Genomic DNA, 25,446 nt, shown 5'->3' with positions numbered 1-25,446 from the left:
TTTACTGTTTTTTTTTTAGATTTTTATTATGTTAAATTTTAAACTGCTCCAAATGACTTTATTGTAAGCCACCCAGAGGTCTTAAGATGTGAAGCAGGATACAAATACTGAAAAAAACATAAATAACATTTTTCTTTTCTTGTTGTTGTGTGCCTTCAAACCATTTCTAAATTATTCTGACCCAAAAGTGATTCTACTGTCAACTTTTATTTGCAAAAGTTCTTCATTAGGGACTTACCCTCCTCTGATTTTTTTTCTTATTTCTTTCCTTTTTCCAAACCAGTGAAAGTTTTCTAAGGAAAAAAACGGATGGAATACCTACACATTATCTTTTAATTGTGAATGGTGGGAACCCCCATTTAGGAGTGTCCCACCCAATTTTAGAAACAAATGCATGAATCTCCTGGGGAAAATAGACCAGATCTATCCAGGCTATTCATGTGCCAGTTTGAATTTCCTTAAGAGTTGCCCAGCTCTTAGAAGGTTACCACTGCCAATAAGATAAGCTTCTCTTTTTCTTTATGTGAACAACAAGGAGGTGTGAGTGTCCTAATGTTGCTGAAACAATTCAAGGGGTCCTAGCTTAGAATTTGCTTTGGTGAATCAAATCTTAGGTTTCTGGTAAAGTTTTCTAATTAGTTTTAGGTAGTTCATATCCGAGTTCATTTTATTTTCAAGCAGCTGATGAATTTACTCTTGACTTGTTCATTTAACAAGCCTTAGAAATTGGTTTTGCCTCTCTAGCTTGACTCTAAGTTGGCTTCTACCATTTGTTGGGCTGATAGGGAAAAAAATCCCAACATGGTTCTTAAATTGTTTTTAAAAAGCCTCGGGGAAAAGAGATTATATCCTTCTACTTAGTCATATAAGACTGGGTTCTCATATATAATCAGATGTTAGAGTCATTTTTAAAATCAGTGGTGGCACCTATTTTTGAAGAAATGGACAACCTCTAGCTTGAACTGTCTCTCTGCTCTGGAAGTACAGGTATATCACTTTGTTACATTATGCTTGTGCAAATCATAACAGTTAACAGTGAACAATCATAACTAAGGCTACATTCACCTATAGATGCACTAGTCTCTTAAGGACATCCGTCCTCCCTCACAAATGTTTTCTGTACTTTTAAATACTGATATTACTCTAAAAGAAATAAATTTTTATGGAATGATTATGCTTCTTCAAGGATAGGAAACATTTAATCATGCTATCTTGATGAATGGGCAGGAATGACAATGTTATAATTATTATTAACTTTATACCCTGCCTTTCTCTCCAAGGAGACTCAAGGTGGCTAATAATACCACATGCTAATCATAGTTTAAAAAACGCAATAGAAAAGTAAAAAAAAATTAATAGTACAGTTTGGTAAAACAGATTAAAATATAATAAATATACTTAAAGACCGCATCGATGGGGCTGAATTTGGCGGCAACACCAGTTCCCCTTCCCTTTTACTATGGGGCCTGCTGATTTCCATCCCACAACACATAGATAATTCTGGCGGGGCTCCGTGGCAACAAGGGAGGCTTCCCGTGTTGCATACAGATCAATGGGGCAAGCTGGGTGGTGGACACATCCCCCATGGGATGAGTTAAAGGGGAGACTGAAGGATACGGGGTGTATGGCAATGGGTTCTCCATGCCCCATGCCAGGCACCTTCGAATTCGCCATGATCCATGGTGAATCCAGTGACAAATGGGATGAGAACCTTAAACTCACAGTCTTCCCCCCAAATCTCCCCCAAACTTCCCTAGCAGCCTGCTTCTTATCCTTCTCCAAACTAAGAATAAATGTGATCATAAATGAGTAAATAAATGTATAAGTCATTCCACCCATCAAAATCTTACCAAGTCAGAATAGCTCATAAAGACAGAACATGGGCATTTACATCTTAAGACAGAACCCAATTAAGAAACATCAGCATAATTGACCAATTAAAAGAAAAGCTCTTGTTACTATAAAAGGTTATTTTTACAAGTTCTCTTTGTTCATTGCCAGACAACTATATCTGGCACCTTGCTGCAGAGTCAAATTCTTCATGAAAATAGCACAAGAATGGGACTCTCTCAAAGTGACTGCTCTCATAGATGCATAGCTTATTTTGGCTTTGAAAGGATTCTCTCCCAGCTCAGCACAAAAGCTTCAGGATGTCAGGTAACCCATAAGTGTGCCATTTGTGGAAAATGGGAGATGAGAAAGCAGGAGGGTAATGAAGCATAGCTTCAGCACCACATTTTGCCTGACTATTTAGGTAGATTGTCTTTCTCTAATTGTCTTTCTCCCTGGAGACACGGGAGATGGAGGAAAGAAAAGATAACACTGGGAGTTCACAATATCATAAAATCCAGGCTTTATTGCTGCATTTCTTGCCTTTCACAAAAATCCATATAGTCTTCAAATGGTGCCCAGTTGTAATGTTATACTTAAAGATGTGTCAGCACTTGTCTTGTAAGATTTTATTTTAAATGGCTTATCATAGCGGCAAAGACAAAATTGAGAGAGGAGAATTTTTCCAAAGTTAAATGTAAAGATCTATTCTCTGCATTTCTCCAAAAGATAGCAGAAGTATCCATATACTCCCATAGTTGAATGCCACCTTCACAGGTTTCAGTGCTTTTCTTCCCAGTTGCATGTTTGCATTCTGTTCTGTGGAATAATAACATAATCAGTATATCCTGTGTTAAATCTTTGAGAGATATTATATTTGTTTGAGCATTTAAAAAAAAGAAAGCAGTACTGTTCATTAGGGATGTGTAATCCATTTAAAATGGTCCAAAAGTCATCACAAAACTGGGGCTGCTGGCATTTCATTCTAAAGTGTTTCTAAAATATAGTTAGGGAAAAATTTGTAACTATAACAAGAGTAATGGAATTTTGTTACTATTTCATTATAGTAATTGCGCATAATTACTATAACTGGAGAAACTTCAGGCACTCCTTTCTCCCTCAGTTTTATGGCTATTGGACTGAAACCTGCTACAATAGTATAACACATTTACCATTGTTAGCCCACCAAATTTCAGAATGTTTAACTTATCCAAGGATTTTTGGAAAATTTTCAAACTTTTTATAAAAAACATTTTTTAAAAAAACAAAAGCTATCTACTTGAATTGTATATACAATGCACAAGATAACCAGGGCATCAATCCCCAGAAGTTTCAAAATGATTCACACATCTACAGATTGGAGATTTTAAAAAGTTTAGACAAAAACAATTTATCTCCCAAAAAGATGACAGCAGCAATCCCCTTGAATGCCCATCTTTACAACACACAACCACGTAACTTCAACTTAGTACAGATTTATACTATTGCTTACTTGCTTACTTTAGTCATCTTTACAGATCAATTATTTTATTAGACTGACTCTAAATGGCTAACTGCTGCAACCCTCATTGGGACTTTCAGATGCTGAGCACTGCATTCTGGGAAATGTAGTTTAGGGAGGGCATTCTGCACACTCTGCCACAGAGAGCCTCACCTGCCCAAACTACATTTCTAAGAATGCTGTGTTCTCAGTCTCTCGCCCATTAACTTTGCTAGTCCTGCCTTTGCTTATGGCAATCGGGCCAAAGAAAAAGGATTGGCTTTTAAAACACTATGTTTTCTTGGTTTTACCAAAGTTGCTTAATGATTATAATGAAAACTAAACTGACCTTGGGAGGCATCCTAATGTTACAGAATTGTAACGAAAATTATTGGTGAGTGTTTTGAGTCTAAAATCCCCCCCCCCACCCTTCCTGCATGTTTCTAATATTGATTCATATGCACAAATCTAACTAATTTGACCTGGAAAATAAATTAATAATGAACATTTGCACACACCTACTGTTCATGCTAGCTAGAGTATTCTGGAAGTTGTTCCCCCCAAACCCCCTCTGGTGGCAGCTATGAATTCAGCATTCAGAATTCTTTCTTGGCTATCTCCTTTCAAGTTTGGACTAAAATCTGAAATGCAGTCACCACTAAACTGATATGAAAGCCACCACTGTAGATGAGAAAATGATCAAGAGCAAATGAAACTAATGGGCAATGGCATTCCTCTTAATAGCTGGCTCACCTGCCGCAATCAGTTTGGTTGAAAAAAGAGCTCATTGTTTCCAGAGAGAAAGGGGGCAATTTGGTACCATGAATAGACACTTTCTGATTAACTAGCTTTCATTTTGGCATAAGTGCTTATGTTCAGAAAAAATATCTACCCTGAGAAAATTGGATGTAGTGTTAGCTTATATCACTTGAATTATGGAGACTAGGGTTCAAATCCATTTCTCAATACAGAAGCCCACTTAATGACCTTGGGCAGGTCACACTCTCTCAGCCTCCAAAAAGGCAATGGCAAACTCTGATTAAATCCAGCCAAGAAAGACCTTATGATAATTTCACCTTAACATCACCATTATTTAGATATGACTTGAAGTTACACGACAGCTGCTCAATGTGGTGGTCACTGGACCAATGCCAGTCCACATGCCATAAACTGCAGTTTTGTGGATAGTTTCCAGGAAGGAAAGAAATAATTGTAGCCAAGGGCCAAAAATATCCCTGGCACATTGTGATGAGGAATAATTTTTATCAATCATATCTTAAGAAGCAATGATAAACATAACTTTGTAGTGCCTTTCCTTATAAAATCAAACCCAGAATCAAATTATTTGTAAATGTACTTGGCAAATATCAATCTTAGTGGCAATTAGCTATCTTTAATTTTGGATTTTTGATTATTTCCAAGATAAAGAGAACCTTTGTCTTCATTAATCCAATCCAAGTTCAATATCTTCATTATTAGTATCTGAAATGGCCACTGCTGAAGTTCATGAATTAAGTCTGACAGGAAATTACATCCTCTTGAAAAAAAAGAAGCTCTTAATTGAATCAAGGATATTCTACCTGCCCACAAAGACCCGGCTGGGGGATTTTAGGAGTTGTAAAAAAAAAAGTGATTTCCCAAGTTCTGAGTTTCAGGGGCATTTACAAATTCACAGATCTGAAGAAGAAATGTATGTAACTGATGGCAAAGCATGCATATGCCATCAACAAGTTCTTGTGGAGTAGTGGTAGGCATAAACAGATATTAATATGGAGCTGTTATTTCTGTCATTTACTGGCTTATGGATTTGCAAAGGGTATCTACAAAAACCCTATGTGTGGGAAGGTATAAGAGCCTGAGGAAATATGCTGTGGCTTTATTCAAACATCTCAAATCTTTTGAGCATTGAGGATTGTATGGTGAACCACTGTCCAGACACTATTCTTCCACTCAGTATACATGTTTTTTTAACAGAACCACACTGGCCACGGCTTCCTTTTCCCATCACAACATCACTGTCTTTTCTTTGATTTTAATGAGAGTTTTGTGGCAAAGCTATCGAGTGCTACCTTTCAGACCCAAAGACTAGCCTTGTGACACAAAATCAATACAAGGTATTAACAAAGAGGAACCTCAGAAGCAAGTAGAAACAACCCCGCGGAGAAGGTTGATTTGTAAAAAAAAAGTTCATATGACTAGAAGAAAACATCCCATTATAGAGTCTACACTTTTTCCTGAACATGGAGCACCTGTGGAAAATGCTTTTCATGTTTTTTATTGGAAAGAACAGCTCTTTAAGGATGGCTTTCATCTCCATCCCACTATTCTCTCAGGCTAGTCTGGTGATGACATGGGAGCAAGCCTTAACCATGACTGCTTGCAGGTTGTGAAACTCAAGCCCATAGCATTTGGCCCCTTCCGCTCCTTTTTCACCTGAAGATAAAGAATTTTCTATTTAAACATGTGTTCAGCCTTTAACTGGTTTGAGTAGAAGGATGTAACATCGGTATTACATATTTATGAGTTTTAAATTCTTTTAAATTAATATCTTAAAAGTACAGTTGGCCCTCCAGATTATACACATCTACTGCTTGAAATATTTCAAAAATTCTAAAGAGGAAACCTTAATTTTGCTATTGCATATGAGGTACATTATTTTACTAGGCAGTTGTATTGCAGGGGCTTGGTTCCAGGATCCCACATGAATACCAAAATCTGTGGATGCTCCAGTTCCATTATATACAGTGATATAGCAAAATGGTGTCCATTATATGAAATAGCAAAATCAAGCTTGCTTTTTGTTCTTGTTTTTCCTTGAATGTTTCCAAGCTCTGAATGGCTGAATGCATGGATACACAATTCACAGATATAATGGGACTTGAGCATCCACGGATTTTTGGTATCAAAGTGGGGTCCCAGAACTAAACCCAGGAAGATACCAGGGACACACTGAAACATTTTAATTAGACCAATGCCTAATGGATTTAAACTTGAATTGATTTTAATGCTTTTAAACCACATGTTGTTTTAAACCACAAGTTTTGTTTTAACTTACATTGTAACTTTTTTTAAAAAAAAATTATAAAATACAAGCAGTCTGCTGAGCAATCATCTCTCAATAGTGATGCCTATCTTCAAGTTTCCCCCCGCAAACTGTTCTCCCACAAATCAAGCCTCAGAGTCTGGCTATTTCCCCACTTTCCCCTCATTGCTTTGATGTTTTTCTTGTCAGCCTTTCTTCTCTAGCTTTTTCTCCCTGTGTGTGTCTCTTCTGCACTTCTCTCCTCTGTACTTCTGCTTCAACTTCATTTTTAATTCCAACTCTCTTCTCATTGTTTCAGCTCAGTTTCTTCTAATTCTCTCACCAACTCCTTCAACTCACTTACAAGTCTGGCTCACTTATATACAGAACATTGCTCTCACTTTTTATTCTTTACAACTCTTTTGTATTTCTTAAGGTATTCCTAAACTTAGACATAGAGCATTAACCCCATATATCACAACACAAAAAAACATAAAGCACTATGCAGTTCATGCATATCAATATAATGTAACATGAAGCACTCATCCTTCTCAGGGGGATTTAGAGAAACAAATCTTGCCAACAATTTGCCTAGCCTAAGTCTGCCAAGTGAGTTTAATGTCTCAGGTCACATCACATCCCACAGCCATTTTATGCTCCTGTTCTTCTTTCCCAAGGCATAGCTTTCTCTTTTAGCCCATTATGCTACACGGGATGGACATACTACTGTTATCTTGGGATATGGGCCAGGAAATGGATCCATCATAACCATAAACATGGCTGTAAAATCATCACGTGACTGCTTGATCATCATGGCCTTTCACATCTTGGCAAGCAAATGGACTCCATTAATGAGAAGGATCTTTCAAGGAAGAAAAGAGATAGATTTCCCCCTCCTTAGTCAGTCCACTTATTGTCTAATTAAGGCCAGTAATTAATGGGTGACCTTTGAGCTATTGTAAAATGGAAGCTTCTTGGTGCTGTTAATCATGTTAAACAGTAAAATCAGCAAAGTTCTCCTACTGGCAAAAGCTTTGGCTCAGTTTTTTTTTTACCATTTTAAAGCAAAATGCTACTAGAAAAATATGTGAAAGCATAAACCAGTTTGAGGAATAAAGGAATAAAAAATAACAGCACAAGTTACCAGAGACACATTCATGCCAACAAGAAAAGGAAAAGCAAAGAAAATATATTCAATACACTCAATTGAATATTATTTATATAGGTTGGTTAGTAATAGAAAGGCATTACGTGCTAGAATGGCAGCTGAAAAGATAAAACAAATTTGCACTGATCTAGCTCTAAAAAGATAAAGCACGTTTGCCCTGATCTAGCTCTAAAAAAGATAAACCTTGTTTATCCTGATCTTCCTCTAGCTCATGCATGAAAATTTTATTTAGATGGGACCGATTCTGCTGTAATATCAATAGGAACAGAATATGTATGTAAATGTGTATTCAGGCATCTACTGAAAGCAATGAAAGGGGACAGACAACATTTGCATTCAGATGTATTGTCAGATGTGTAATCTGATGCACTTTACACTCATATTTACATTCTGACGCAAGCAATAAACAGATGAAAACTTGTTTTGTTGCAGAGTTCTCATTCTCCAGATTAGGAGAATGGAATTATGGTCCACTTTCATCCATATCAAAGATTAAATTCAAGTAGGTTATGATATAATGTAACACCTCAGGTAATAACACTGAAGTAAGTCTGAAAAAAGTAAAATCACCATAAAATCTCCATCTTAGAGACAATGGTGGTTTCTCAAAGGTTAAATAAATGGGCACAATTCCACATCCAAATATACGTACATCCGTGAAAAATAGTGAATCTTTGGGAAATGTCTTTTTACTTCACCTAAACTTTTTCAATTATTTTATATGCATTTGCTTTGCCAAATCGGTCTGAATGTTTTATAAAGAAGAGTTCTGGAAGAAAACAGCATACATTATCTTCAGCGATCACTTTAGGCAAAATCCAATAACAATCTGGGGCAAACGTGAGAGAGCCTTTTGCTTACAGACACACATCAGACTTCTTTCAGAATTCCTTACAGGTTTTGCCTGAGGTGGAAATAATTCCCAATTAATTCTGTATTTTGCTTTAGGCAGGATTTTTGTGGGAACTAAATTTAAAACACTGCTCTAATTTATATTAAAATATGATATTCTTTCTTTAAAAAAGCCACTGTAGAAAGGACTTGGGCTTGCTTACCCCTTACATTTCCATCTCTATCTTGCCCTGAAAACAATCATATGATATAGTTTAAGGATTAATTCAAGGAATTCAGTAAGCTTTAGGAAATGATCTGGGGAGAGATGTGGCCAATATTCTTAGTTATACTAAAATAAAACATCTTGGCATAATGGTTTCCACTAAATCACTTATTGTATGGTTGGTGGGACCAGCCGATTCCCCTCTTATGCCAATTTTGCTAAGACATGGGAAAGTTTCCTTCTTTGGATTATTGCATGTAGAATCCCTAATCTATCATGGACACTGCACATTGCGGAATGTTGTTGGAACATTTAAAGAGCACAGATATGTGACTATGGCCACCAAAATTGAAATTATAAGAAAAATGAGAGCTAGTATATGAACAAGTTATTCCTGGATACACTTTAGAAGAAGTTTTCAAAGGGTCCTTAGATTATTCAGTTTTCTTTATTTATGAAAGATATATCTGACCTGTTTGTTCAATTTCACATGTGCATATAGTTTTGAATAAAATTATTGTTGAAATGTGCTCAAATGCTTTCTTTCTGTGTGGCATGGGGCACTATTCCTATTTTTTTCATGTTATTTCTGGCTTTGGTGCCAAAGCCTAAGAACACGACTTTTAATTGAATTGTTTTACTAATTGAATTAGCATTATTGTATTTTAATATTTATCTTTTAAAAGTTTTAAATTGAATCACTTTTAGGTTGTTAGCCATTTTGTGTCCCAATCCCTGTAAAATAGTGGCATATAAATTAATATAAAAAACAACAACAGCAGAACATCTTCCATTAGCTCTACACATCAATGTATTCAATCATCTACTATACATATGTGTGTGTGTGTTTAAAAGTACAAAAATCAAACCTGTAGAATTAATGCATTTTGATGCCACTTTAAATGTCATAGTTCAATGTTATGGAATCCCTATACAGTAGAGTCTCACTTATCCAACACCCGCTTATCCAACATTCTGGATTATCCAACGCATTTTTGTAGTCAATGTTTTCAATATATCGTGATATTTTGGTGCTAAATTCATTAATACAGTAATTACTACATAGCATTACTGCGTATTGAACTACTTTTTCTGCCAAATTTGTTGTCTAACATGATATTTTGGTGCTTCATTTGTAAAATCATAACCTAATTTGATGTTTAATAGGCTTTTCCTTAATGCCTCCTTATTATCCAACATATTCACTTATCCAACATTCTGCTGGGCCGTTTATGTTGGATAAGTGAGACTCTACTGTAATTGTAGTTTGGTGAGGTATAAAAGGTTGGATAGGAACTGAACAGTTAGAATAGTGTCAAACAGCATTAATACTAAATATAGATACACTTTAACATATGAATTCTACTTATGTTGGAGTGTTACATAACTAAAGTTAATACTTACTGAAAACAGTTACTTTTGATTAGATTTTTATTTTAAATGAAAAACATAAGAATGGGTACCAGGACATGATTTCCAGTAGTGTTTTCTTTTTGCTCCATGCTCCAACTTTACCAAAGCTCTCAAAACGTGTGCCTATGTCAATTGACATAAAACGTGGGTAGAAAGCAGATTGAGGAAATTGGGAGAGAAGCCAAGTGAAGTAACTGATAGAGGTGGTTGGCTTAATTATTCAAGTGAGTAGTACTGAGTAGCACATGAAAGAACTAAAAACATTACAGGTCACTGGAAATAGTACTTAATAATAACTGCATATCTTACAATAATATACAATAGAAACCAGTCTAGAATATAATCAGTTGTGGAAGAAGAGTAACTGGAAGGGTCATAACGCACCCCAATCCTCCCCTAGAAAGACTCTAAGTACCTTGTTCCACATACTGTGAAATGGGAAATCTATAAAGTTAGGTGAAATCACTAGAAAAGTCTAGAAAATTAATAATTTAAAGAGTTAACAAACGATTTAATTCTAAGTTCTGATTTGTGCGTTCACCACTCTGCTGTATTTTGTACATAAAAATACTAAAAATGGCTGAAGCTGCATTTTTTAAAAAAGATAAGCCAGAAAAATATAGGCTCTCTTTGAAAGTGTAGTAAACTTTCTATTGATCTTGGTGGGAACTCAGTTAATTTTTAATGACAAAGATTAAAAACAATGAATATCAAGCTCATATAAAATTCACTTGCTAGTATATAGCACACACAATGTATCCATATAACATTTTGGAGGAGGCAGAAGATAAACTTGCTAGGGGAATGCATTAAAGATTTCCATCACAGGAACATCAAGATATCATTTTTAACAAATGCCCCATTGACACCTATTTTCCAAACCACTTGACTAAGCACAGTTTAAAAGAATAGATCAACAGCAGCAAACTACTTTCAGCTCTGCCAAGTGTCAGAATATTATTTAACATAGATGTAAAATCTATGGCAAGGGACTGGTTATATGGGTACACAGGACAAAATATCAATTTGATGTGTCTCTCCCTCTCTTGCTTCACTGCCAACCTTACTCTGAGAAGTAAAGAGCTAGGGCCTTTCCTGTAAATGCACTATAATTTTCACAAAGCTTCAGTAGTCATGCTGGATTCCTATTGAACACAGGAGAGTTATTTTTATATCCACCGTTACTGACATAATAGGACAATGTTCTATTCAAGAAAGAAATTACTGCTTTGAATCCTACAATGATTACTATTGATTTCAAATTAGCAGCGGTGAATAAAACAACATCTCTAAGTACTCAAAATATCAAGCCATTTTCTAACATTTCAGGTTAGTTCTTCTTTAGCATTCAGGAATTATATTGAAATTTTGTTTCATTAGGAAAGCATTGGTGTTTCACAGTTTAGACTTATTTATTTATTTATTTCGCATCAAAAGCATTGCGTAAATTAGTATAAAAATGATAAAAATAGGAGTGCACGCAGCTAAATATCTTTTGACCAAATCTGGGCAACAGTGACTACATTGTCTGTAGCCTCAAACAATTCTTTCTTTGTACATGAGGCAGGACATTGCGGACAAGCATACAGATGCAGAGCTGTCTGTTCCGCTCCACAGTCACACAAAGTGGATGGTTTTTTTTAAGGTTGTGCCATTTTGCCAGGTTGTCTTTTGATCTGCCCACTCCACTTCTGAGTCTGTGTAGGGACTTCCAAGTCTCCATTCTCCATTTGACCCTGGAGGCAGACTCTTTTGAGGGCCATCCAATTGGGATTGCCTGGTTTAGCTGCCCAGAGGGATAGTCTTGTTGTTACTGGGGGAACATTAAGAGGAGTTGTAGTTCTCATGAAGCTTTTCCTTGATTTGAGTCTACTGGGAGGATGCTGATAACCATGCAGTGGATGGCTTTCACAGTGTTCAATCTTATTTCTCTCACACTTAGCAGCAATTTCCCGCCACACACCAGGTGAGGCAATGCCAGCTAGCTTGTAGAGTTTATCAACAGGTGTAGGTCTGAGACATCCTGTGATTATTCTGCATGTTTCGTTCAGTGTTTCACCTGCTTCGAATAGGCAGATGTGTGCCAAACAGGGCAGGCATACTTGGCAGTTGAGTAAGACAAGGCCAGGGCTGATGTTCTTGTTAATTTTGGGTCTGTACCCCATGCGCTGCCAGTAAGTTTCCGCAGGATGTTATTGCATGCAGTTACTTCATGCTTGGTGTTCATGCAGTGATTCCTATATGTTAGACTTGAGGCATGTTTTTTCACCAGAGGCATAAATTCTACTAGGTTTAGATTACTTACCACCATCCAGCAATCTTGGATTGTCTTTTTTATTCCATAAAGGTATTTAAAACTTGCTTGTCATGTGTAAGAAGTCATTTATTTGTAATAGATTTCCATATGGATTAGCTGAAATCAACACTTGTTTCTTGTCAAAGTGTCATTAAATATACCTGGAGATTCTTTGTGGTGGGCAATAACAAAACACATAGTTGGAGATTTTCTTGTGTGGGAGGGGATGAACTTCATGGTAACACAAGACACAAAAATGGTTCACATTGTGAAAGAGACATTGAGAAAAGGTTCTTTCAGATAGTCTTCATATGGCATCTGTATTATGAAAATTGGATGTTTGTAGTTTCAAACTGTGATATACAGTGTTGCCATGTTGACATCATTAAACAGAACTAGAACTAGGAGCATCTGTGTATTTCAATACACAGTAATACATACAGTAACAAAAATAGTATTACTTAATGTTAAATGTATATCCCACCTTTCCTTCAGTGAACGCAAATGGTGCATATGGTTCTCCCACTCCCCACTTTATAATTACTAGAGCAGTCTAAGGAAGAGAGGAATAGTGTGAAGTTAGTGTTTTCATGGTTTAGTGGGGAAAGAATGCACATTTCCCATGTCCCACTACAACACTTTAATAATTATACCACAGTTACTAGTAATGTTATTCCCACAGTTGCTTTATTTGGGGTCTGAACATATTTTATTGTGCTTGGTTTATTCACAAAATCATCGAGAAGCTTAGCTTAGCTTGGAAAATTGGTGAGTAAAGCCCCACCCATGCTTTTATCTCATAGAGAGACTTTCCCCATCAGACTCATCAAGGTTTATGTGGTCTCAATCAGAAAGGAAAGCAGTCCCTTCAGAGGCCCATGTTCATGTTGGGTAGTTCTGTGCAGCATGTTGAGAGGCCACTTCTCACTGTGAGCTACGCACTGCTTCGTGCAATTCAACAGAATTCAATCCTATCATAATAGCTGCAGATAGTTGACCTTAAAGGTAAAGGTAGTAAAGGTAGTAAAGCTGACCTTATCATGAGGGTACCTGTGGATGTGTGTGTGTGGGGGGGGGGGGGGTGAGGAGCAGAAAGGATGACAAAAGGATGGGAGTTTCCATTGACAGACTGAAAGCCATAGAGTCTTGTCCCCTTTCCATGAGTCCAAGGCCCCTGGTTTAATCTGAAACACTATAAGACCATGCTACTACCCTCTTGACACCATCATTTGGGAGGAGTGTGTGCAGTCAAATAGGCAAAGCCAAATAATGTGATCACCCAAATATCTGAATATCTTCCTCCATTGTAAATAGACCCAAATTTAAGACTTTAGTTTGGAGCCTCAGAATGTAGATCTTTTAAAGGAAGCAGACAGTGTCTGGACAGACAGAAAGTGAAGGAAGAAAAGGTGAAAAAAGTAAGTTTCAGAAAAGGGAGAAGGAACACAGGAGGCACACAGAGAGTGGGCCTAGAAGACCTTTGACAGAAGGATGCAAGGCCTTTGGTTGTAAGTCTCCAGTGTATTTAAGAAATGAATACCACTGTAACACAAAGAACAGAACATTCTTGCCAACAATACCTTTTTGGTTTAGTATGAACTTGGAAAACTTCAGCAAAAGATTAAAGGAACTCTTGCAGGTTTCAGCTTTTGCCCTACTTTATTATTCTTTATATCTGTTTTTAATTTTTTTAAATGCCTACTATATAGACTTTTTCCCTTGGTATATAGTATTCAAGGCTATAGTCTTCACTTTTGTAGAAGTATCCTGACAAAGCAACACTCTTGGGCATTCATAGACTAGCTAACCAATACCATACATTTGTTTATGGATTTTAAAAAGTAATAAAACATATGGAAGTAAGAGATATTTTCTTCTCTGGCCAAAAAAGAAATGCACAAAATGTGACTCGAACCTCAATGTATTTGAAGTCAGGAAAGATATTACAGCAAACAAGAGCCTATCCTGATCTTAACCATAACTAATTCTATTATTATTTCAAGGCTATACTAACTTTCAATTTATTGCATGTGTTTTAGTCCATTGATAGCTTATGGCTCCAGAAATAAATTTTGCCATTTATTGCTCTCACTTACCTTTAGGGACTTCATAGATTTTGAGGTCATTCAGATCAAGTCAGCTGGTCATCTGCACATAAACAAGGGCTACTGCATTTCCTCCAGTGACAACTACATCAATCCATTCACTCGTCTTTGTCTGAAGCATGAATCTCTCTGGAATGGCTGGCTTTAATCTGCAGACCTAAATAGAAACCTGCTATTTAAAATGTTATATTAAAATGTTAAAATTATCCTCAAAAGGACATTCTTATAAGGAGATTCCTTGTTTTTCTGGAAGGAATGGTATTTAAATCCACTCCGACCATTGCAAGCAGGTATATGTGCAAATGACAATAGTGTGACTCAAAGTGTGTGACTAGCATTAATATGCTTGTTTTTTAAAGGATAAAAATCACATTATGGGTGTTTTAGTCAAGCACAAGATTCAATGATTGTTATTAGTCCAAGAAGAAAGCTTACATTAGCATCTATATCACTTGTGTTTGTCCCACAGCACTTTATCACAATATTACTGCACTTTAGTTCAAATGTCCCCTCCATACTACCCCCCTCCATTAACCTGGTGGTTGATTCCATTTTTACTATGTCCGTACTCATTTTATGCTTTTAAATGAGTTTTATGATCATTGTAATGTATTGTTTTATAGTGTCAATTTTATTGTGGTTTTATTTACTGTAATGTGTTTTAACTGTTGTATTTGTTTTGTTAGCCACCCCGAGTCCCTGTCGAGAGATGGTGGTGGGGTATAAGAATAAAGTTACTTACTTACTTACTTCTGGGACAAACAGCAGCTTAAGAGAGGCTGATACAAATAGGCATTGTGATGGCAACAAAAAGTAACTTTCTCTCAATTTCCTTCCTCTATAATAGTGATTGATTGATTGATTGTGTAAAAATGTTATTTCTTTCTGAACATATCTGAAATCTAAGGGTGGCTTATAATGAAATCAACTTAAGATAATAAATAATTACAAAAGTTGAAACTATTAAAATATATTAAATAATTTTCCAGCCTTGAATAATATAAATCTCAACCATGTGTAGCCTATTTAAAATCGGTTTCTCTGAAGGGTTTAATTTTTTTAAATACACACATTTAAACATGTTGCAAAAATTATTCTTAGGGCCCTTCCATACAGCTGTATAACCCAGAATATCAAGGCAGATGATCTACAATATCTGCTTTGAACTGGGTTATCTGAGGCCTCTTCCACACAGGCCTTTAACTGGTGCCAAGTTGGGTTTAAGAAACCCAATTGGGCATGGGTTAAAACTCCACACCTCCCCCCAAAACCCATGCTTTCCTGGGGGGGGGGGTCTAGATGCTTTGTTGGACTTTCTGGCAGGGCACCAAGACACCAAACAAAACCCCCCAGAAAAGGGCTAAAAATAAATAATTACTCACTCGGCTGCCATTAAACTGCTGCTGGAACTCTCCTGGCATGTTGAAATGATGCAACAGGAGATGGGGGAGCAATTTTCCTTTTCATCCACCACTCCTGGCACATCATTTCTTTGTGCTAGGAGAGCTCCAGCAGCAGTTTAATGGCAGCCACATGAATAATGTTATTTTTAGCCTTTTTCTGGGGTTTTTTTTTTGGGAGGGGTGTGTGTTGTCTTGGGTTTTCCGGGCTCCAGCAGCCTGAGAAACCTGAGACAGCTGTGTGGATTTGGCTCAGGATCATGCAATGTGATCCCCAAGCCCAATCCACATAGGGCCCACACCTGGGAAGACGTGGATCTTATGAAAGATCCAGATGTGAAATTAATTTGGGACAAAGCAGGGTTTTCCTGCTTTGTCTCTAATTAATTCAGTTTTACCGGAGATGTCTGTGAGATTTCACACATTATGGGCCTTGTCTGGGTGGGCCCTGAGTCCACACTGCCATATAATCAAGTTCAATGTGGATTTTATACAGCTGTATGGAAGGGGCCTAACCTTGCTGCTACTTGAGAATACCCTGAAAGAAGGGTATTCCACAATAAAGGTGCCACCACAGAAAAGTTCCTCTCCTATTCCTCCCACAATGTATTTATTTATCCTTTTGATGGAACATGGAGTACAATCCTCCTAATTGATCCCAAATTTTAGGCAGGTATATATCATATATAGAGAGAAGCACTTTCTATATATTTGCCTAATATAAGCAGAGTCAAATTATTTAATAATGTGATATAAGCATCAGAATATCTTCCATGTTTCTCCCATTGTAAAGTGACCCAATTGAACTAAACTACTATTTAGTATAATTAACATTCTGCCTAATGACATCTTAATAAATTGCAATGCTTTGCGGCATTAGATGCTCTATCTAGTGTTTGCCACAAAAATGAAACAACAAGGACTCAAATTCTACCATTTGGAAAAATGGACTTAGCTAAAGGCCCTGTCTAACAAGCAGAACAAAAATATATGGTGATAGTGAACATATTTTTATGGTTAACATGGACTGCTTTGCAGGATTGCCTGCAAGAAGTATGCAGTTTTTCATTTTAAAGATCCCTTTCTGGTTGGCATTTCAGGGAACAGTTTCTAGGTCGGTGCTCCAGTATGCCACATATTTGAAATGATATTTTGATGATGTATTTTACAGCTCTCCTTTAAAAGTGCTATTTTTCTGGTGTTGTATTGTAACAACAGTTGACAGCAGCCCATTAAAGAGCCTTCGTAACAGTGGACCTGACAGTTTGCTAAAAAGTATAATTCTGAATGGATGTGACGTAGGAATGAGAGCTTCCTTGCTATGTTATTCCTTTATTGTTTCCTGGATTCTGTCTTATGTTCCAGGCTTCTTGCTGTGTAGATTACCTTGGATAATTTAAGAAATCATTTTGGAATATTAGAAGTTTTTATTGTTTCCATCCAAACACATCACTGCCAATATCCTACCCACATGTGCATTGATAAAATCCCAGTGCTGAAAAGAATTCTTCAATGTAATAATCATTCCATTCTTTTCTGTAATCAACTGACATATCCATTATAGGGATATCATGAATTTACATATTAATTTCATGGTCAATCTCCTGTACAAAAACAATGAGGACAATTGTGGCAACATTTAGACATTAAAAGCAATAGGAAAAGCCAGATAGTGTATTATACAAGCAAAATGCAAAGGCAGTGTGCTGAAGAATAGGAGGGAAGGTGTCCTTTGCTCACTGACTGCTATATTATTGAATCCAGAGCAAGGATATTACTGTTACATCCCCAACTGAAGTGGTCATGGAGTGGAATTATATGGTGTCATTGAAGTGGTATGATAAGCAATCTCTTCTCAACTATTTCTTCATTAAGTATTAGTAGCAGATTGTGGAAAAAATATTGTGAGGGAAGAGAATTTGTCAATTGTCATTGGGGTTAGTGCAACTAAGTCCTGATCATCCAGTGGCATTATACCCAGTTCAGTATTGTCAGTTTGTTATCCTTACCACAACCCCAACCACCTTTCCTCTTCATGTTGGCCAATGGGCACAACATGAATAGTGTCTGTTGCTTGTCACCTGGAGTTATGTTGGTTGGGATATCAGAGAGAAAGGGTGGGAATCAGCTCCATGGCAGCTAAATGGCACACAGCACTGATTCAGCTTAACATGGGCAAAGGCCGCCTTAATGTGCCTTTGAACTAAATTAACAAAAGTTCTGGGTTACTTTGAATTCTCCCTGAGGATCTGGAGCAAACTGTGATTTTGGGCCCACATAAATAGTTGGGCCAATTTAAAGAGCTAAAACATTTCTGAAGGATGGCCATCCAATTCATATTCGAAATTCTCCAGATAAGAGGAGACCATCACTTTCCAGTCCATTCTACTATCAAGAAACTGCAAGTATCAGAAAGAACCTTTAAGAATTTAGTTAGAATCTCCTTTCTTATAATCTGAATCTACTGGTTTAACCAGATCCTATATGAATTATGGTGCAGTGTAAAAGGTGTCAGAAACTGAAACAGCGTATATCAACTAACCACCCCTTTGAAAATTGTTATTTCACCAGCTAAACTTATTCCATGGTTTCTATGGTTGCTTTGACATTTTTCTTGTTACATGATATCAAAATCATTTTGAAAACCCAGCTAAAAATGCCACTGTCTTGATTAATATGAAAAGGAAACCTGACAGATCTTTCAGCCTATTTTAGATAAGATCACACTGGCTTAATGTAGTTTTTAAAAGAAAAAAGTGCATATTTTTGATAGGCATTTGTAAAGAGTTAGATACCTGTACTATGGGAAAGATTCTTTTGAGATAAGATGCTTTTCATTAAGAGATTTACTTTAGTTTTAATCTTCAATACCAAGAAATGTTTTTAATATCCATTGAAGCTAATTCCTTGTAAAAGTGACTATATAACTTACAGGGATGGGGCTTTTATCTCATCTGTGATCCTCAATGGCACCTTTTAGATACAGTGCAATCTTAATACCTTTCGTTGCTGTTTCCCCCCTTAAGTCCATAATTCCTTTGGAAAACATTTCTGCAGGCTCTTCAAACTGTCTTGAAGAGTTTGCCACATAATTGTTGCTGACTCATGTTATTGCTCACAAACTATTTCTCAGAAATGTGGCCAATTGAGATCAAGGCCAGCTGGGATCAGAGGGATGTCATTCTTTGCTAGCTTTATTCTTTAAAAAGCAGCAAGTAATTTTAGCAATTTACTTTTTGCAATTTGAGACCTTTTTGCACAAATTTGCAATTGTAAAATTATGGATGTGTGAAATGGCAGGGCGAGATTTACTCAAAACTTAGCAATCAGGTTTCAGGTAGCCCATTTCATTATCCCTCCTCCCTGAACCTAAGCTGTTACAGATTGAAAATCTCTTATCTGGAATTTTGAAATCCAAAACTGTCCACATGGATGACTGAGATAGTGACACCGTTGATTTTGTGAACAAAATTAATTAAAATATTGTGCATAAAATTACCTTCAAGCTATGTGTATGTTTGAAAAATAAATTAATATACTGTGTAGACTTTGGTGTCACCTTCAAGAGATCTCATTATGTATTTATATGGAAATACGGTATTTCAAAATCCACCCCCTCCCTGGAAATCCTAAATACTGATCCTGAGCATTTTGGATAAGGGATACTCAATAGGTATTTTCACTTGACTGAATGAGATTATTGTCTCAGTTGGCAGAACGATGGCAGCAACAAATAGGATCTTTCTACAGCCTGGGTTTCCCTTATCACCACCTTCCCAAAGAGCTGTCAGCTAGGCCCATTTTCTCTATTACCCCAGAAGAGCAAAAAGATCATGCAATGATATTATCTATTCTTCTCCCCAAGAAAGGAGGTGTGGAATGCTGCCAGAAAAAGGAAGAACATGTCCATCATGTTGCAACACTTCCACCAAAACAGTTGCTGGCTATTTCTTAAAACAACCAGATTTTAATGATGTAAGCCTGTGTTGTGCCACAATCATAAAACTTATACTGAGTATTCATAACTGATCAACAAGATACCAGCCGATATCCTCAGCATTTAGGACCTCATCACATGGAAGTCCTTAAACCAGGGGACAGCAGGGGAATCTGTGGGGCAAATCCATGGTGCAGCGTTGGAAACTGTTGGGCAGTGCCTCACATCTCCCCCTTAACACCCCATGTGGAAATCCATCTGTCCCCAGCTTGATCCCATGCTGTCCCTGACTTACTCTGAGAACATATGTGACATGCTTAGCACACTGCTGAGACACAAAGTGCAAGGAACCAGCACTGAGCCCCGCCAGAAGTAGTCCTGTATCATGTGATAGGTTCCAGCAGGCTCCATTCTGACTGTGTCTCAGAAGCATCCTATGATGGGGCTTTAAGCCCATGTGATGAGATACTTAGAAACAGAGTGTCTATGATGTTCAGAATGGAGAGAATAGAATGATTGCCAACTTGTATGTATGAATACTGTTGATTTAACCCTTGAAATGGATATGCAATTGCTGAAGGGTACTCCTCTTAGTTTGAAAGGAAATTGCTGGACATTTGAAATGTATTTGTTGATTTTGGTTTTATGAGGAATCTAAGAGTGAACATATGGCAATTTTATGCTTTATTCTCTAATCTAGATGTTTGTATTATAGCTAGGCCACTGGAAGCCTATCCAGACAGGGACCATAATGCGGGAGTTCCCGCAGTTTTACTTGAGGCATCCAAATGATGTATCTGGCTAAACCAAATTAATTCGAGGCAAAGGGGGAAAATCCTGCATGGTTCTGAATTAATTGCGTCACACAATCCCCAGGCCCAATCCACACAGCCCTCTTGGGTTGTTTGGGCTGAATGAGCCCAGAAAACCCAGAGGGCACCAACCACTCCAGCCCCCCCCCTCCACACACACAAAAGGCTTTAAAAACAAAATAATTTACCCGTAACCCATTAACATCCTGCCGTAGTCCTCCTGGCATGTAGGAATGATGCACTAGGAGGAGGGAGAAGCAATTTTTCTCCTCATCCCCCTCTCCTGGCACATCATTTCTACATGCCAGGAGGACTCTGGCAGGACATTAATGGCTATCACGACTTGGGTTTTTAAACCCGGTTGAGTTCAAACTTTCCTGCTGTCTGGAAGCAACCTGGGTTTTGAGTTTTCAAAGGATCTAGTTTATGCTTCTTTGAGCTTCTTTTTATTCTTTCTCTTTCCTTTTTTATCTGGGTATCAGCATGTGTTCCATGGTTGTAATAAATTTGACAGGCTATGCTGTGCTGCTGCCCTTTTGTAGTTGAAGTGTTTAACTGCCAGTGATGTGGTTGAGGAGATGGGATTGTAAATCTCCAGTTCTCTTAAATGTCCAGCAAAATGATTCAAAAAAGAGTTGTTTGTTTCTTTGGTGCAGAGCATGTTTCACATTTTAGTGCAGGGGAAAACTGTGTTTGTTTGAAATTGTACAGCTAAACCCTTTTCTGTTTTTCAAAGAAAAGACATAAGGCATCTGATTTCTGCTAAGCATGAAATAATATATGTTTCATTTAGGTTTGTATAGAACTTCAACTGGATCTTTTTTTCAAAAGTGGAATTGAGAGTGAATTTGGAGATACCTTCTCAGGTGAAAGATCTGTGGAATTTCACTATAAATTGCCACATATACAGATGTGAAAATTTATCAGCTTCATTTTCTTTATGTTTTTTAGAATCCTACTAGGAATAAGTTTCCCAAAATCTTGTCCTTTTCTGTACTTCCATTTTGTGGATTTTGCCTAAAAGTTTATATAATGATGTTTAAACTTTTTGAAATTTTCCTATTGAATAAAGAATATCTCACCACTTTTCCAAATACATACTTAGTTTGATTCACTTTTTTCAAGCTAACACATAGTTTTGTTGATGTTTTTGTCAGTGCATATCCATAAATTATAGAAATGTTCAGATTTTTGAGGCAAGACGTGCTTTGTTCTGTTGCCAATTTCAGGAACTGAAAACTGGTTATATCCATGAACCAATTAATTTCTTTCTTATCTCTAGCTAAATTCCTCAGGAGGATTCACATGTTTCTAACTTTCTGATTGAAGTTAGCTATAGGGCATTCTTTAAAAACTTATCTATGCAAGTTTTAGTGCCAGCTCTAGTTTGGGGTTGGGAGTTTGAGAAATAGGTCCTCAGCGGCTATCTTTGAGTCAGAAGCCCCTTTCCTCTTACCTCTATCATTGCCACCTATTTATTTGCTATCTCCACTGGTTCAGTTCATATTGGTTCTAATGGATGAGGTAAGAAGAGCATGCTGCTTCATCTCTTCTTGCTTATCACTTTTTGCAAACTCTAAAACAACAAGTAATAGTGGTAGCAAGGAAGAGGAGTGCAGGGCAATAATGGTCTAAGACATGACCCCTAGGATTCCCACTCGATGTCAAGACGACATGAACAGCCCAAAAGACATACAACAACCCTGTCATGAACATAGTTCTCACATGTATAAAGAATCTTTAACCTTCATGTTTGTAGTTACATGGGGAAATCACAGATTCACTGATTCTCTTTGACTGTGTTAACAGTAGCGTCCCCAGATGTCAAGGTCTGGCCTTTGTCTTTGAGTCCCAGGGAAGGAATCTTAGGGCACGAGTACTGCCTTCATAAGACATCATTTTGTAAAACTGTGTGCTGCTAGGCCAAATGCTGCTTGTTATTTTATTGTGACTCCTATATACTCACTGTATATGTGTCATAGACAGAACGCCACCAAATAGAGTAAAACACAGTTTATTGAGGTTACAGAACTAAGAATGCCCGTAATAAACAAAAAACAGGGCAAACACTTGACTTCAGTGTGATAAGTAACAGAAAACTGCTCCGTTTGAGCTAAAACAGTTCAAAAGAATAAACCGGATTAAACAGAAGTTTAATCCGGGTTAAATCAAAAGTGCTTACTTCAGCCAGGCAAATAAAGCAAACAAAAGAGGATTAACAGAGGTCCGAATGAAAACAATAAACTGGCAGCAGATTCTTCTCTGCTACTCAAAAAACTAGAGCTGAGTAAATCAGACTGTTTACTCCTCCGTGCAACAAGCGATATCCGGGTCAGGCACATCAATCAGGGTAACAGCAGTCAGCAGGGTCCCAATCCGGTCCGAGGTCGAAGCCAAGTGTAGACGTCTAGAATTCCACAAGTGTCACCGATAGCCACAGAAGGAGTAATCCGAGGTCGAGGTCAATCAGTCCATTCGTCAATCCAGTGTAGGTAGTTAATGTCCGTCAAAAAGACGACGGAGGTCCAAGCTATCAAGATTAAACACAAGTTGCACAGAAAAAGCCCACACAGTTCCTCCCGCCGTCTATGCCCAGTGTCCTTGGTAACTTACGTATCCAGCTGTGATGAGTCATGGGCCATGTAGTCCCGTTCAAGGCACTGTAGTCCCAGATGAAGAGGAGAACTTGGGTTTTTCACCGTCTCAGTCAGAATTGGAACCTTCCCAGCCAGATTTGGGAACCTTGCACCTGCAAGAGATTTGTCTTCCAGAAATCTGTCAAATAAACCCTGAGTCTAATTCTCCTGTGTTTTCTCGCCACGAGTTTTGTAAACATCAGAGAGCAGTTCAAGCGGCCTCTCGTAGGAGTGCTAGGATAGCTGCTAAGAATTCAGCTGATTAAGCCTGCTTTCCATGGGAAACCTTAAGGAGTCATGCATCTGGACTCAGAGATTAGCTTTCGTTTCTAGTTCCCCAGAGAACTGCTCTTTGGTGGGAAAACTAGACCCTATTTAGGTGTTTTACCCACAAAGACATCTTGCGGAGTCAATTCGTCAGCTACTGGAGTAAGTTGTGTGTGGACAGCGCGCTCCGTTTCCAAGCCTCGTTCCTGTTTCAAGCCTTGTCCCTGATTTCAAGCCTTCGCTCCTGTTTCCAGCTTTGTTTACCTTCGCGGACCTTGCCTTGTTTTCCAGGATTCAGCCTCGCTTTGCTTCCCGGATTTTACCAAGTAATTCCACGGATCTTGTTCCTGCTCCTCGTTACCTTGTTGTCTTGAATCAAGCCTTGTGTTCCAAGTATCAAGTTATTTCCTAGCCTTGCTCAAGTTCATGGACTAAAGGACCTTGTCATCTCCCCTCACTTGCTTGGCAAGTGAGTGTTTCGGTTATTGGATTACAACTTTGGACCTTAATATTTCATATTGGACATTGTTTCTTTGGACTAATTTTGACCTTTCCTGAAAGGTCTAACTCTGGACTATTTTCTACACTTGTTTTTATTAACTTTATATACTCCTTCAATAAAGATATTAGATAGATTCTGGCCTCTGTGTATGGTTATTGGTGCTCTGCAGCCTGGGTCGTGACACCAGCAAACGAATCACACCCGTCTTCAGGAAGTTCCCCAACAAGAGCCCAAGCGTTCGTCCAGATTACCTTGCCCAACGCAATTAGCCATTGATCCTAAACCCCATTTTATCCCAGTTCAAACTTCATCATCGCTATCAGCTGCCATCCCAATTCCAGGTGTCCCATCATCATCATCCTCATCAGAGCTACAACGCCTTTGACTACGCCCCACAGCATCCCCAGCTGTGGATCCCGCTCCATCCCTCCAGCCCGTCCATGGGTCTGATCCTGCAACCCGCCAATCGCCTCCCATGCTTTGATTGCCGGTGACACCCAAATCCTCCCTTACATGAGTCCATTCCATGTCATCCTCCTCCGAGCTAACCATTTCTTCCTCCATTCCCTCGGTAAAACCCTCAAAGGAGTCCTCATCTGTTGGTTCTGCAAATAGATCCCGGAGCCGTTTCCTTTCACGCACCTCAAAAGAGTCTGACTCTCGAGGAGTCTTACGACCCCTTCTCCTAGTATCAGAGCCCGAAGGCTCAACCATAACAATATGTGTCCAAATGCTCCCTCTTTCATTTTTATTCTACACATTCTAGAACATGGTCTTCAAGGTCAGTTATACTATGAAGGGAATGTCATTGTCTTAGTCTGGTTGTTGTTTCTAGACTTTATATATTAGGTTTATATATGCTGAGTTTTCATAGGTATATGAAAACTTATATACAGTTATATATGGTGAGTTGCTTATTAAAAGGCTCTCAAACTATTATAAACCCACTTACCACACCGGTTAAACTACACCAGATGGATAGGAAGCAAAGTAACCTCTGTTGGAGATGTGGCATGCACAAAGGGACATATTTTCATCCATGGTGGGAATGCCCCCAGTTGAAGAGATTTTGGAACAACACATTTATAGAAATCAGTAACATTATAGGAACAAACATCACTCGGGATGCTAGGTTAGCATTATTAAAGTTGAATTTAGAAATGGAAAAGAAAGAATTGGTGATTATCTTACTCACTGTGGCGAGACTTATAATTGCAAGGAATTGGAAGATAGTAATCAACCTTATACTGGAAGCATGGTATGGGGAGGTATGGAATGTAGCTCTAAATGATAAATTATCAATGGAAATGAGGGTGTTCAGGGGGAAAACTAATAGGTCTGATTTTGATTTATATTGGTCAGTTTTTATTAAATATGTTCTAGAAAGTGAAAAAGGAAAACAATACAATCATGTTGGTCAGGAATTTTGGATATGACATTTGTTTAATGGTTGACTTATAAATCTTATGGTAAAGCAAATGATACTTGTTTGGGCCTTGGTGTGTGTGTGTGTTGGGGGGG

The 25,446-nt window shown here is 37.8% G+C and overlaps 1 long non-coding RNA gene across 1 annotated transcript in view; it reads right to left on the bottom strand.

Annotated features, from left to right (window-relative positions):
* Positions 1-545: 545 nt before the first annotated feature.
* Positions 546-25,446, bottom strand: part of LOC134299776 (uncharacterized) — a 32,111-nt gene continuing 7,210 nt past the window's right edge. The window contains exons 2-3 of the long non-coding RNA XR_010007029.1: positions 14,363-14,528; positions 546-2,649 (exon numbers count right to left, since the gene is read on the bottom strand). This is a non-coding gene — a long non-coding RNA (uncharacterized LOC134299776). The remainder of the gene's footprint in view (positions 2,650-14,362; positions 14,529-25,446) is intronic.

Source organism: Anolis carolinensis, chromosome 5, assembly GCF_035594765.1.
Source record: "Anolis carolinensis isolate JA03-04 chromosome 5, rAnoCar3.1.pri, whole genome shotgun sequence".
NCBI lineage: Eukaryota > Metazoa > Chordata > Lepidosauria > Squamata > Dactyloidae > Anolis > Anolis carolinensis.
Note: the sequence above shows the minus strand (reverse complement) of the source record. Positions and strands in the feature narration are given on the sequence as shown.